The sequence below is a fragment of the Phragmites australis genome, chromosome 13 (genome assembly GCF_958298935.1).
Source record: "Phragmites australis chromosome 13, lpPhrAust1.1, whole genome shotgun sequence".
In the NCBI taxonomy this organism is placed as follows: domain Eukaryota; kingdom Viridiplantae; phylum Streptophyta; class Magnoliopsida; order Poales; family Poaceae; genus Phragmites; species Phragmites australis.
This window is the reverse complement of record NC_084933.1, coordinates 31,397,049-31,409,231: the sequence shown is the minus strand read 5'-3', so window position 1 is coordinate 31,409,231 and position 12,183 is coordinate 31,397,049. Positions and strand designations below refer to the sequence as shown.

General features: G+C 39.0%; 1 long non-coding RNA gene across 1 annotated transcript; it reads left to right on the top strand.

Annotated features, from left to right (window-relative positions):
- The first annotated feature begins 371 nt into the window (after positions 1-371).
- Positions 372-6,002, top strand: LOC133889072 (uncharacterized). Its single transcript, XR_009903858.1, has 4 exons — positions 372-954; positions 2,080-2,205; positions 2,283-2,415; positions 5,943-6,002. It is a non-coding gene; the product is annotated as an uncharacterized LOC133889072 (long non-coding RNA).
- Positions 6,003-12,183: the final 6,181 nt, after the last annotated feature.

Below are 12,183 nucleotides of genomic sequence, written 5' to 3'. Positions count from 1 at the left end.
AGGTGTTTGGTGTAGTAGCAACATGCTATCCCCGTTTAGATAGGTTTTTTAGCTATTTTCTAAAAAAAGTTAGCAGTTTTATAAACGGTTGGTTTCTGATCTTATTCTTAATAGTTTTTAATTGGTTGAGAAAATAGCTGTAGTTAAAATAAATTAAAAATTAAGAAACAGATTATGTTGACTTTTAAGTATGCTGAGAAGCTAAAAATTTATTATAAAAATTAATAACTAAAATTTAACATCTATAACTGCATACTTAGCTAACAAAAACTCTAAAACCATAGGTATCCAAACGGACCCTATAACACACAGCAAGACACGCACACAAGTGCTCGATGAAATGCCGATCAGTGGCAGTGCCAAATTGCTAACCAGCTACCATGTCTTGGATGGCACTATGCATCCTGTGAGTCTGCCCGTGCTGTCATGGACTCATGGTGAACACCATTCCACAAGAAAAAGAGTTCCTTCCCTTTCTATAATTGCGTTGCCACTATCCATTGATATTTGACCCCAGCCGTCATCAACAGCTTTAAACTCCTTTCACCTTGTCCGTGCAGCTGTGCTTCTACAGTGGCTGGCCACTCGGATTGGAGCATCTCAACGCTTTACGACCATTTATGTTCTTGTTATCTGACAAGGCTGTATCTTTCTGGTTGGTGTGCCGGGCTTCATGTCCTCCACTATGCCTGCACAGTGTCTGTGCCGTGGGCATCAACCGGCCATCATCCAAGATCCACACTGGTGCTTCTTCAGCTTGGAGATGCCAAATAAATCTAATCCGCTGACTTTCAAGTGGCAAGCAGCATCCTTTTCCAGAGTATAAATTGCACATCATCCGGGGAGCTTGATGATCTGGATTGGAATCACCTTTTTCTCATCTTCTCAGACATCAGGATTCAGCACACACGTACGAGCCTTCGTGCTTTATGGGGCGAAGGCTTTTCAATGGAGGTAAAGCTTTATAGAACTGTCAGTGTTACTTCTGTAGAATCATATGTCTTTTACTTTGATTCCTGAATGCTCCACATTGGAGGCACTGCTGCTTGCTTAGGTTTTATTCAGTGCACATGACAGAATGCTGACCACTGCTGATATAAGCCACTAAACCATGCGGAGGTCAGCTTTCCTGCATCTTTACCTTTTGTGCTCATAATGACACTCGCAATAGTTTCATAATTAGAGTGCTTTCTTGGATGCCTAAAAGCTACCAGTTAGTTCTGTAGCTAGGTTGGCATCAACTGTTCACAATCTCCATCCAAGAAGAACACATTGCCGGGTTCATAACCACAGGAAAATGCACGAAGATGTTCCTGGTTTGGTCTGTTAACTTTCATTGAACGCCCGACAATTCAATTGTCCTCAACGTCCCTTTTCATGTCCAAATCCCACCACGCATGCCTGTCTCCATTTCTTTGTACATTCTTGAAACTGTGAAAGCAACATAACGCTGTCAAACAGCGACCTTGAAGTCCTTATAGGCAACTCCCAAAACATTTCCCCATCTCTGTCTTTGCAGTAACTGGCTGGAGGGTGCAGATAGCCAGTCCACTTTTTCTCCCCGTGAAATATTGTTCTCAAAAGAAGAAGCGTCCTACTCCAATTTACTGTTCATGGCTCAGTGTCTGTCCTCATTGTTCAAGCAGGCATTTCTTTGATTTTTGATTAATCCTAAAATAAGTATATGTTCTGCTTTGAATAGAAATGTTAAAGGGAATAACAACAAGCACTAAAGTTACACTTCTGAAAAATTTACTTGATGCTGCAAGTTAGTATCCATGATTTGGTTTGGTGTTGTACTTGTTTGCTCTTTCATCTTTAATAAAATGACACGTAGTTCTCCTGCACATTCAAGCAAAAAAGTTAGCATCTTGGTCCTTTGCTTTTTCTTGAACTCTCACTTGTGCCTCCACACGGAGAACTGTCAAAAGCCGCTTTTCATCGACAGGCAGAAAGATCTTTCTGCCTTGACTAGCTACTGTTTCTGCACAATTGTATGGAGATCTATTTCGCAACTAGTGCGTTCAAAGTGGCTTCACAAAGTGGTAGTGACTTCCAAGAACTTTGCATTTTCCCTAGTCTCTCACGGTGATGTAATTGACCAAGAAGTGGAGCATTTCCATCGGTGGAATTGAACAAGTCCTTTCAAAAGGTGGAATCATGTCACTATTTTGCTGGCCTACGCAATGAAAACTTCCTCGCAGAGTAAGCGTGCTACTTTTACTCGGTTCAAAGCATTCGAAAAGGAAAGACATCTAAAATCTTGTATTGTCTTTTGGTAGCAACTCGGGAATTCAAAAGGGATCCCATCTTGGGGTTGAAAGTTGGCAAATGGAAAAGGCCAGAGGAAAAAAATTCTCAAATGGGGGTTCTAGAAGTTTTGGACTCGATCGACTCGATCTTGTCTTTCTTAAGGTTAGTGATCTGTCCAAATCAGATGAGCTGTCTACATTCTATTGCTTCACGTTCATACCTTCAAGAGTTTTTTCATGTCAAACTTACTGTTATGCAGACATGATTGTTCTTGTCAAAAAGCTAAGCATATAGATATAGCTATCCCATGTTGGCATATGCTGATTATGTCTGCGAAGTGCTGTGATCTATTATAATTTTGGAGGTATATGAAGCATCCACTAACGCGCACAAGGTTCTTGACTTTCTAATTGTGGAGGGTTTTCACACTCTTTATGGCCCTGAAGTGAAGTTTTTTAGAACACTGGAAAGCGAATTAAATGGCATGGACTTTTTCGTCGGTATCACACTCATCTCCTCGAATCATGATCATTGCAATTTACATGATAAAGAAAGAGAAAGCGAAATAGATTCGAGCATAATCATGCCACAATACACGAATCATTAGGCTGCTGTGTATCTACCATACATATCTCATCAGAAGCTTCGCAATCTTGAATTCCCCGGGACATGTTGCTTCCTCTTTTTTCTTTCTTCCTCTCCTTCAACATCTTCTTGCTGAAGCATATTCTTCTTGGAGAATTCTAGCAGAAGCCATTTGAGAGCACCTAGGAGGCTAGCACAATAGATTTGATAGTTTGGTTTCTTTCTCATACTTTCTGGGGTTCACCACTAAGAAGTTGAGTCGATTTTTGTAAATGTATAAGGATTTGATAATATTTGTCTATTTTGAACGGACATAATATTTGTCTATTAACCCATACTTAGTATGCTGCTTAGGATAGTGTTCTTTTTGGTTATTCTGGATTTTTATGTGTTGTTGATCTAAACCCGGTTCACTTTATCTCGCCGTTCCTAGGGTATTTGATTAGATATATGTCACTTGTTAATCCGGAAACTCTCGGTTATATCTGTCTTTTTCATGTAAGACTATAATACTGTGGGAATTCTGTTAAGCTTTTAATAGAAATGGGGTTTCTCCGAGTTTGAGAAAGGTAGATCCTGTATGAGATGAACCTATGTGTTTATGTATGTATAGAACAGTCAGTCAGCAGCTGTAGTAAAAGAGAGGGGAGGAGGGAAAGTAAAGAGGAGGACAGCATGATGGCAGGGAAGGACTTGAGAGAACACATGGGCCCATTTCTGTTTCTGGGGCCTTTTGATTGAGTGGGGGAAGGCCGCTCCACGGTTCAGACGCTACACATGAGACTTGTCTTGGGGTTGCCACGTGGGCCCCACACCTACGCATTAATGCATGCAGGAGGCATCCGACCCGTTGCATCCCTGTACGTACATGCCTTATTTTCTTTGAGGACACTTAAAATCTGCATGTATATACTTTAGATTTATATATAACACACACACACACATATATATATATATATATATATATATATATATATATTTGGATTTTTTATCTGAACTTACAACACTTATTTGTGACCCACTTCAATATGTGGCAAAAACAGATAAAATGTTTAATAAATCGTAAGCAATGTTATGAAAAATCGTAAGAATATTAGAATAGATCCATAAGCAATTTAAGAAACAAGTTAAGGCAATTTAGATCAGGTGTTTAACAAATTTTGTGAATAACTTACAACAATTTAAAGTTAATATCAGATATAGATGCTACATATTTTTAATAAAAAAAATGAGAACAATTTGTGAATAATTTTGCTGCAAGCAAATTTAAAAAAACAAATAGGTTCAAACTTACAAGCATGTTTGTATACTTTTAAGAGTAAAATAGATACGCATATCAAGATTAAAACATGTACGTGTAGTTTTTAGATTTTATCATTTTCTTTTGTTATGCTCATACTTCAAATCAAGATTGATAACCGTCCATTTGGATTTTTGAATGCAGCATGTGTCATCTTTTATTATTGTTTTTATCTTTTAAATAAGAAATGCCGTATTGCCTTTAGCTCCTCGCTGACTTTGATTTGGTATTTCCATGCACCCTTTGGCGGTGAAACTGATTTCCAGTACTAGTATTCTATCTGTACGAGTTGCTCGTCCTAGAAGGCTTCACACATGGTCTTTTGATCTTTTCCTTTCAGCAGCAGCAGCGAGAGAGAGAGAGAGCATAGAAAGCTACCTAGCATGCACATAAAGAGAAAGGTGAATCTGTGGTCCATCGTCAGCCGGGTGTGTCGGCTTACGCCATGGCGGGTTCTGGGCCATAGTTGCCTACCGAATTTACCCAGGCCATCAGGATGTGTTTTTCTCACTAGCTTGTCATGGAACCGGCCGGCCTATTCTTTCTTGGATTATGCTCTTGCTCAAGGGTAGTTGGTGCTCAAAGCCATGCATATGCGTGGTCCATCCAACTTTAATTTCCTGAGAGGTCCAACTGCAAGACGTTTTGATATGTGTTTGTCCAATCTTTCGAAGATAATATAAAAAGTCGATTGATAGAGTTTCGACGTTGATAACTCTAAGACTTCGATCAGAATAGATAGAGAAATCTCACAAACACTACATCACTACCTTGTTGTTATCAATCGTGTCAAGACGTGATTGATCCTGCTAAGAATTATTTTCTTACTAGCAAATCGAGAACATAAGTAAGAATAAATATATGCAATCTGAATATTGTTAATTATCAATGAAGTATTTGAGTTGGGCACAACAAACCGATAAATAACAAAACTATCTAAAACAGAATAATCTAAGCTAAACTCGAACCTAAACTATGATGGTTACTGTATATTTATAGGGGGGCGTGAGTAGGTCGACCTCGGGTTGTGTAGCCACGAAAAGAGGCGTACACAACCTGGACTTCGACCCTGATACGATTACAAAACCCAACTATGTTAAAAACGGTGGCACAACATCTTATTTTTTTGACTCTGACTAAACTATAAGGAATATTTGGCTGAGCTTATATCTATTAGAAATGGCTCGTCATAGGCTTTCCCGAATGTCTAAAATCGCCTAAAATGTACTTCGTATGAGAGAGTTATGCCCGTTTTACTAATGTACTGTTATGAGACTAGACCACTACCATGATTTTGACCATAAACACGATTAGATCTCAGTCTCAAGTTTGAGTAGACTTCAACTTTGAGGGGTAATATTCAGGATAAGATTGTGGTACTTTTTTCACGTTTCTAAGCAATAAAATATCACAAGAATTTAGTAGTAATCCATCCAATAAAGCATGGACGAGAAACGAGTTCACATGATGGTCTAATTATCGTACACGTGCTCTTGTAATCGGAACTTATATGATTTGACAGCGAGAAACGAGGTCATCCGATGATCTAATTATCATACATGTGCTCTTATAATTGAAACCTATATGATTTGAGTAATATCGATAATATTGATAGTATCTATAGGCTCATCACGTTTATTACTGCTTATTGCAGTGTTTTAACATGGCTGTACGGATGCTTACATGCGACGAGTTTTAGCTGGCAGACCAAAGTTCACTATATATAACTGCAGTTTTGCGCAAGTTATTACATTAATAAAATCACTGTATTTAATTATGTTTATAAGCTTTCTTATTATTGCAGTCCGTGTTTGAATTTGAATGAGAGCCATCGCGCCATGGAAAGCTTGATGTTCAAAGGTTGGCAAAAATATTTAATAGCTGCCCCAGATGAACTATGATATTTCACAATACAAGTTCTTAAGATTTGTTCTATTATCAATTGCTGTCGTGGTTTATGTTTACCTAACGACTACTGCTTGCAAATTTTATTGCCATAATCTTTTCACGTCCACTTCATTCTACATGTTTTTGACTTGGAGGCTAAAATGTCTATATATTAGACCCATAGTCTATACTAGATTGGCTTAAAAGAGATGATTCAACCATGTATTATGTCTTCAAAATCTTAAAGATTGCCAATAATCCAAAGGTAGGCCTTGAAATAGCAAACTATGTTCTAAAAACAGAAGACTGGTAGCTTGTTTGGAACATCAAGACAACCAATAAGTTTATCTGCATATATGTAATAAATCATTCTTTTGTAGGGAGATGATTGGGTTTTTTTTTAATTAACTTTGTGCGCACGTGGACTGGTGAACGATTAAATCCACCGATTTACAATGTGAGTATTATCCACACTGATTTATAGTAAGCACTTAGATCCTATGGTTATATAATTATTTTTCTTGATAATGACATATAATTTACAAATACGATGAGCATAAACTGAGGAAGAAATTATTGATAAATCTATTGAAGTACCATGCAAATGAATAGAAAGAAAACATCTCCAGACCTATAGGGGAAATTCTTAACCGCATCAAGGATTACATTATTCAAGAAGATAAATCATTTATGATATTATTTTTCACGTGACTATGTATTATATTCAACCATATATTGTTTGTTGTATTGTTTATTTTTCTTTGTATCAAATGCGGTGGTTGTATAACTACACCGTTACTAATTGTACTTAGGATAGGAACAGGTGCCATGACTCATCACACATGTTGGGTTCGATAGGGGAGGCGAGGACAGGCTAGTAATTTGGCGGTCGGGCCACCTGTGGTGGGTAGTGCGAAATGGGTGAGCATAGCATACTACAAATCGCCGTGGTGGGCCCTCCGTGTCCCCCAGGCCCATCTCACGTCCAAAGCGTGAGTAGTAGCTATAACAAAGCAAAGCAACAGCCATCGCCGCACCTTTCACCTGCACCCCCCCTGGTCTCTCTCTCTCTTTCTCTCTCTCTACGAGCTCTTTCCAGCCAATCCATGGTAATATAAACCCCTCTCCCCTATGTAAGCTAGCTACGAACATGCATATATCAGAAAGCAGATGATCAGCAATAAAATTCTTTTGTCAGTGATTAGCGAGGCGCTTGCTTCTTCTTCTTCTTCATTCATTCAGGAAGCTAGTGGAGAACTCCAAAGGGATCGCATTGATCTCGCCTGCTACATAGCTCGCCGCCGGCATGCAAGCAAGCACGCACGCAAGCACGCACAAATTGCACAGATGCGTGCGTGGCTGCGCGCGAGGACAAGATCAGTGCGATCCCTTTGGAATTTTCCACTTGCGCCTCCACACGTACGCACCAACACGCATGGATTGGAATTTGGAGAACTACACATCGCTCACCGGCCGGCCGGTAAGGTTTCACGCTATCTCCAGACATAATCGAAGGTTTAATTTCGTGAGGTAAGTTTTCAAGTACTATATACTAGTTCGTTCGTAGATGTAATTAGACAGGGAGTCCACATGAGTAATTAAGACCAGTTTGCAAAAGTTTCATGTCGCTTGCTTTTATTTGCTCCACTGATTCTTCATTTCTGCTCGTAAAAAAATCGAAACAATTTTGCTGAATTCACAAGCATGCATGTATAGCATATATGGAAGTGCCGATGAATCACACGTAAAGCTAGCTTTGAGAGGACTGCTTGTTAGGGGAAAAATGGGAGGTTAACTATTCCTTGCAACTTGCAAAGGATGGTCACTGATAAACTTAATTTGCAGTGGATGCCCAAGTACTGGTTCTTCAAGTGGCGATAAATTAAATGGAAACAAAAGGATAGTGGAGCTAGCATCGGTTTTGCATAAACTTTACTTGAAAATCTTAAGCATGTTGGCAATTTGCATCTTCTTTTCTACCATTCTTGTTCAGACGATGTGTTACTTAATTCCGTTTTGCTCAGTTCGCGTCTCTCGCTCTCCCAACTGATAGCATATATTCCCCAAAATTTGTCATCTAGTTTCTCTTTCAGAACATATATAGCCGGTCCTGCTATCTTTTCTCCCTACGCAACAAAACAGAACAATTTCAGAAGAGGAACAAAAAACACACACATAAAGGCACGAGTCAGCATATAAGCATAAAAGCGAGATCTTGCTGCACAATAATATTCAGAAATTCTGGATGGCGGTCGAGTGCATGCTGCGTGGATGCATTTTTTTGATAAAGTAAGTTTTTATTGAACTCAGATAATTATACCAAGATGATACAATCAAACTAAAAACACTCTCAATCTCTGTATAACAAAGATGTATATAGCCAAAAAAAAAAACATAAAAGGATTAACATAGGTGAAAACAGGAGATGCTAAAGCGTTCCGATCCTCCGATTAGGCCGTCAACCATAGACTTGGATAAAACACTCCCTAACCACTCTCTCCAAATGATGACAAACCACTGGAACCGTATCCTGAGAATCTCAATTTAGTAATATAGCCTAGGTACGAAGTCAGTAAGTATAATGGTAGATAAGCTGCAAAGGAGATAAAATATTTCTTTTATCAAACATTATATTATTCCTACATAACCAAAGTGACCAGTAAGTAGTAGCCGCCTCCAATAGGACTTTCGGCTTCAAGTCTCTCCTAATACCCCGCAACTAAGTACTGAATATATGTGATACACTACGAGACCGTAAGAGTCCCGAAGCTGCTTGTATGATAGATCACATGGTGTGGGTAAAACTACATTCAAAGAAAAGATGTTTAATTGTCGTTTCATGATGACAAAAACAACATTTCGTACACCCTTGCCAATTGCGCTTAGCCAAATTATCCTTTATCAAAACTACACCTTGGCGTAGGTAACAAAGGAAGATTCTAACTTTGAGAGACACTTTCAGTTTTCAAATACGTTTATTAAGATTGGGAACATCACTATATACTAAGGCAAGATAGTGAGATTTCACCGAGAAATGCCCATTCAGGGTTAAGTTCCAGCGGAGCTTATCTTGCTCCCGAGTAAGCACAATATTAACGATTTGAGGGATCAAAGCATTTCACGCAATTAATTTTGGCCCTATAAAGTCCCTTATAAAAGAAATATTTGGAGGAAAGGTTCGGAGGACATCTGCTACCGTATCCTATTTGTTCCTTACTAAATTGTAAAGGTATGGATATTGTTATCGCATTTTGGCACAATATAGTATACCCCTTCCTTGGGGCACGGTACCGTATCAAATTCATTACGGAAGAGGTGAATTTCCCAACCACCAATCTTCCAAAAAAACGGATCTAGGTGCTATCTTTGATAGTGAAGGTTTCGAAGTGTAGAAAATCTCGCTTCACCTTTATAAGGCTGGTGCAGAAATGCAAATCTCCAATTTTTCACTGGACTTGCAATAAGGGTTTAGAGCCCATATACTTGTTGCGAATCAGCCATTGCCACATTCCATCAGAAATGAGCAACTTAAAAAGCCATCTGCTGAGTAACGCAATATTCTTCCCATCTAGGTCCTGAATCCATAGACCCCCTTGATCTCTGGGTCGGTACAAGATGTTCCATTTAGCAAGCTGATATTTTTTCTTTTGATCGTCACTTTTCCAGTAGAACTTGGAGCGAAAATAATTAAGTTTTTTAAGCACCCTATTGGTATAGCAAAGAAAGACATCATGTACATAGGCAGACCACTAAGCATTGAATTTATCAATGTCAGTCACCCACCCGTTGAGAAGTGTTTTCTTTTCTGAAAGGACAATGATGTTGCATAGAGGGGGGTGAATAGGCATTTTTACAAAAATTCGTCCCATTTTACTGTTGGTCTAAACTTACAGCGAAATATAAATTAACGGATTTTTTACAAATAAAAAACATAAATATGCTAGACTCAACTAGTGCACAATCAGCCTAAATAAGTGTGGAAGTTACAATCCTAAAGTGACAAAAATTATTCAATTCTAGCAAAAAATACGCAAGAAAACATTAAATAAAAATGCCAAAGCACTGTTCATACGCCTGAAATCACTGTTCATCCAGAGTAGTCTGGATACTACGGGTTATACATGTCCGGAATCTCCGGTAAAGTTCGGATTCTCCAGGTTATGTACAAAACTGAGCCCGAAACTGAATATAAAGGATGGGTAGAGAGTTCTAGTCCAAACCAAGTGATGTCGTATGTTCCCGGAGATGATCCCAAATAGATTAATGGATAACCTACACTCAAATACACACAAATAAGTAGATCGAGCAATATGTACAAAGATTGAGCAAGAACTCAAAAGTAGATGAACAAAAGAGGAGACACAAAACTTGTTTCCCGAAGTTTGGATTCACCACCGTGAATCCTACATCTCCGTTGAGGAAGCTCCAATGAACTGGGTCTCTTTCAACCGCTTTTCTCGATCCACTAGCTTTATCTCTTCTCTTTCGGAGGTGAGATCGACCTTCACAAACTTTCCCGTGGCTCACCACACGCGCGGGAGCTCATCGGGCAACACCTAGCCGACTAAGAGGCTTCACCTCCAAGAGTAACAAACGCAATCGAACTTCATGGATTTAGCTCACTTGCACTCAATCTTCCAATCTCACAACCTAACTAACTTTTCTTCTCAAATCACACACTATAATGGAGTGGGAGAGAATTCTTTTGGCTCTAAAATATGTTTCTTCCGTGCTCTTGCAGCAGCCCCAAAGGATGGGGGTGAGGGGATATAAATAGCTCACTTCAAAAAACTAGCCGTTACGTAACTTTTCTGGTCTTACCCGGAGTTTTTGGGGTACACCGGAGTATCCCGGTCAACTAAAACAGTCCAAACCGAGACTCTCTGGTGGAGTCTCACCCGGAGACTCCGGACAACCCGGAGTATTCGGCCTACCCCGGAGTATCCGGATTCAGCACAGCTGACCTCTGAAAAACGGTGATAACTTTTGATCCCGAAGTCCAATTTCGTTAATTTTGGACTCTATAAAACGCTTATTCAGAGGGCTACACATCCTAACTGAATTCATGACCTAAAACATATAAGATCAAATTAGGAACACTCTAAAACTTAATTCGGACACTTTCACACTTTTCACACCGGGATTTCTAAAAAGAAAATCTCACATGGGTTTGGTTAGAAACTCTTTAGCACTGAGACACGACAATTAGCTCGTGTTGCATCCCTCTTAATAGTGCGATATACCTATACTCAAATTCAAAGATAAAACTCGTTTGAACCACTTTGAGCATTTGAAAATTTTCAAGTACCGTTTCTTTCTTTCAAATCTTGAGGGTTGCCAACTTCCATATATTCTTCACTCCATCTCTTCTTGATTCTTCATATGATTGATGTGAATCATCCATAGCTTTGTATGTCCTCGCACGGTCCATCGGCGCAAAGCCTTCACTCGCTCTTCACCACCGCCTTGGTCCTTCGACACCAAGCCATTTGCTTGCCCTTCACCACGGATGGTTCATCGCAGCCGAGTCTTGCTTGTCCTTCACCGCTTTGCCATAGAAAACCACTTTGTATTCGACATCTTCAAAGAATTTATTTTATCAAATATGGAGTCCACTCTTGTTCTTCACTCTTGGCATATATGATTTCAATTCAACTTATGCCTTCTTATGGATCCTAATCCCAACTCACTCTTAATTACAAAGCACATATGTTAGTCCATAAAACCTAAATGACAATATTTATACTTTAAATTACTTGATCTCCACAAGTAATTTATTAGCCTTCATGCATATTATCAATCGTCATATAGAATCTAACCCCACTCATTCTTAAACACATAGCACACGGGTTAATTCATAAAACTCTATTAACAAATCATACCTTTAGTTACTTGATCTCCACAAATAACTTAGCCTTCAAACTTATTGCTAATCTTATTGAGCTTCTTCTTCTTCTTCTTATGAGCATCACTAAAATCTCAATGACTTTTGATGTAATTCTTTGAACTTATGGTATTTCTCAAAGAATCCATGCTTCATCATTTATGCATCTCCTATGGAATAACCTAATAGCAATTCTCAATATGATTGTTAGTCCATAGGCATTGTCATCACTTACCCGAGTATCACCTAGAGCTCATTCATCTCGATGCATTTT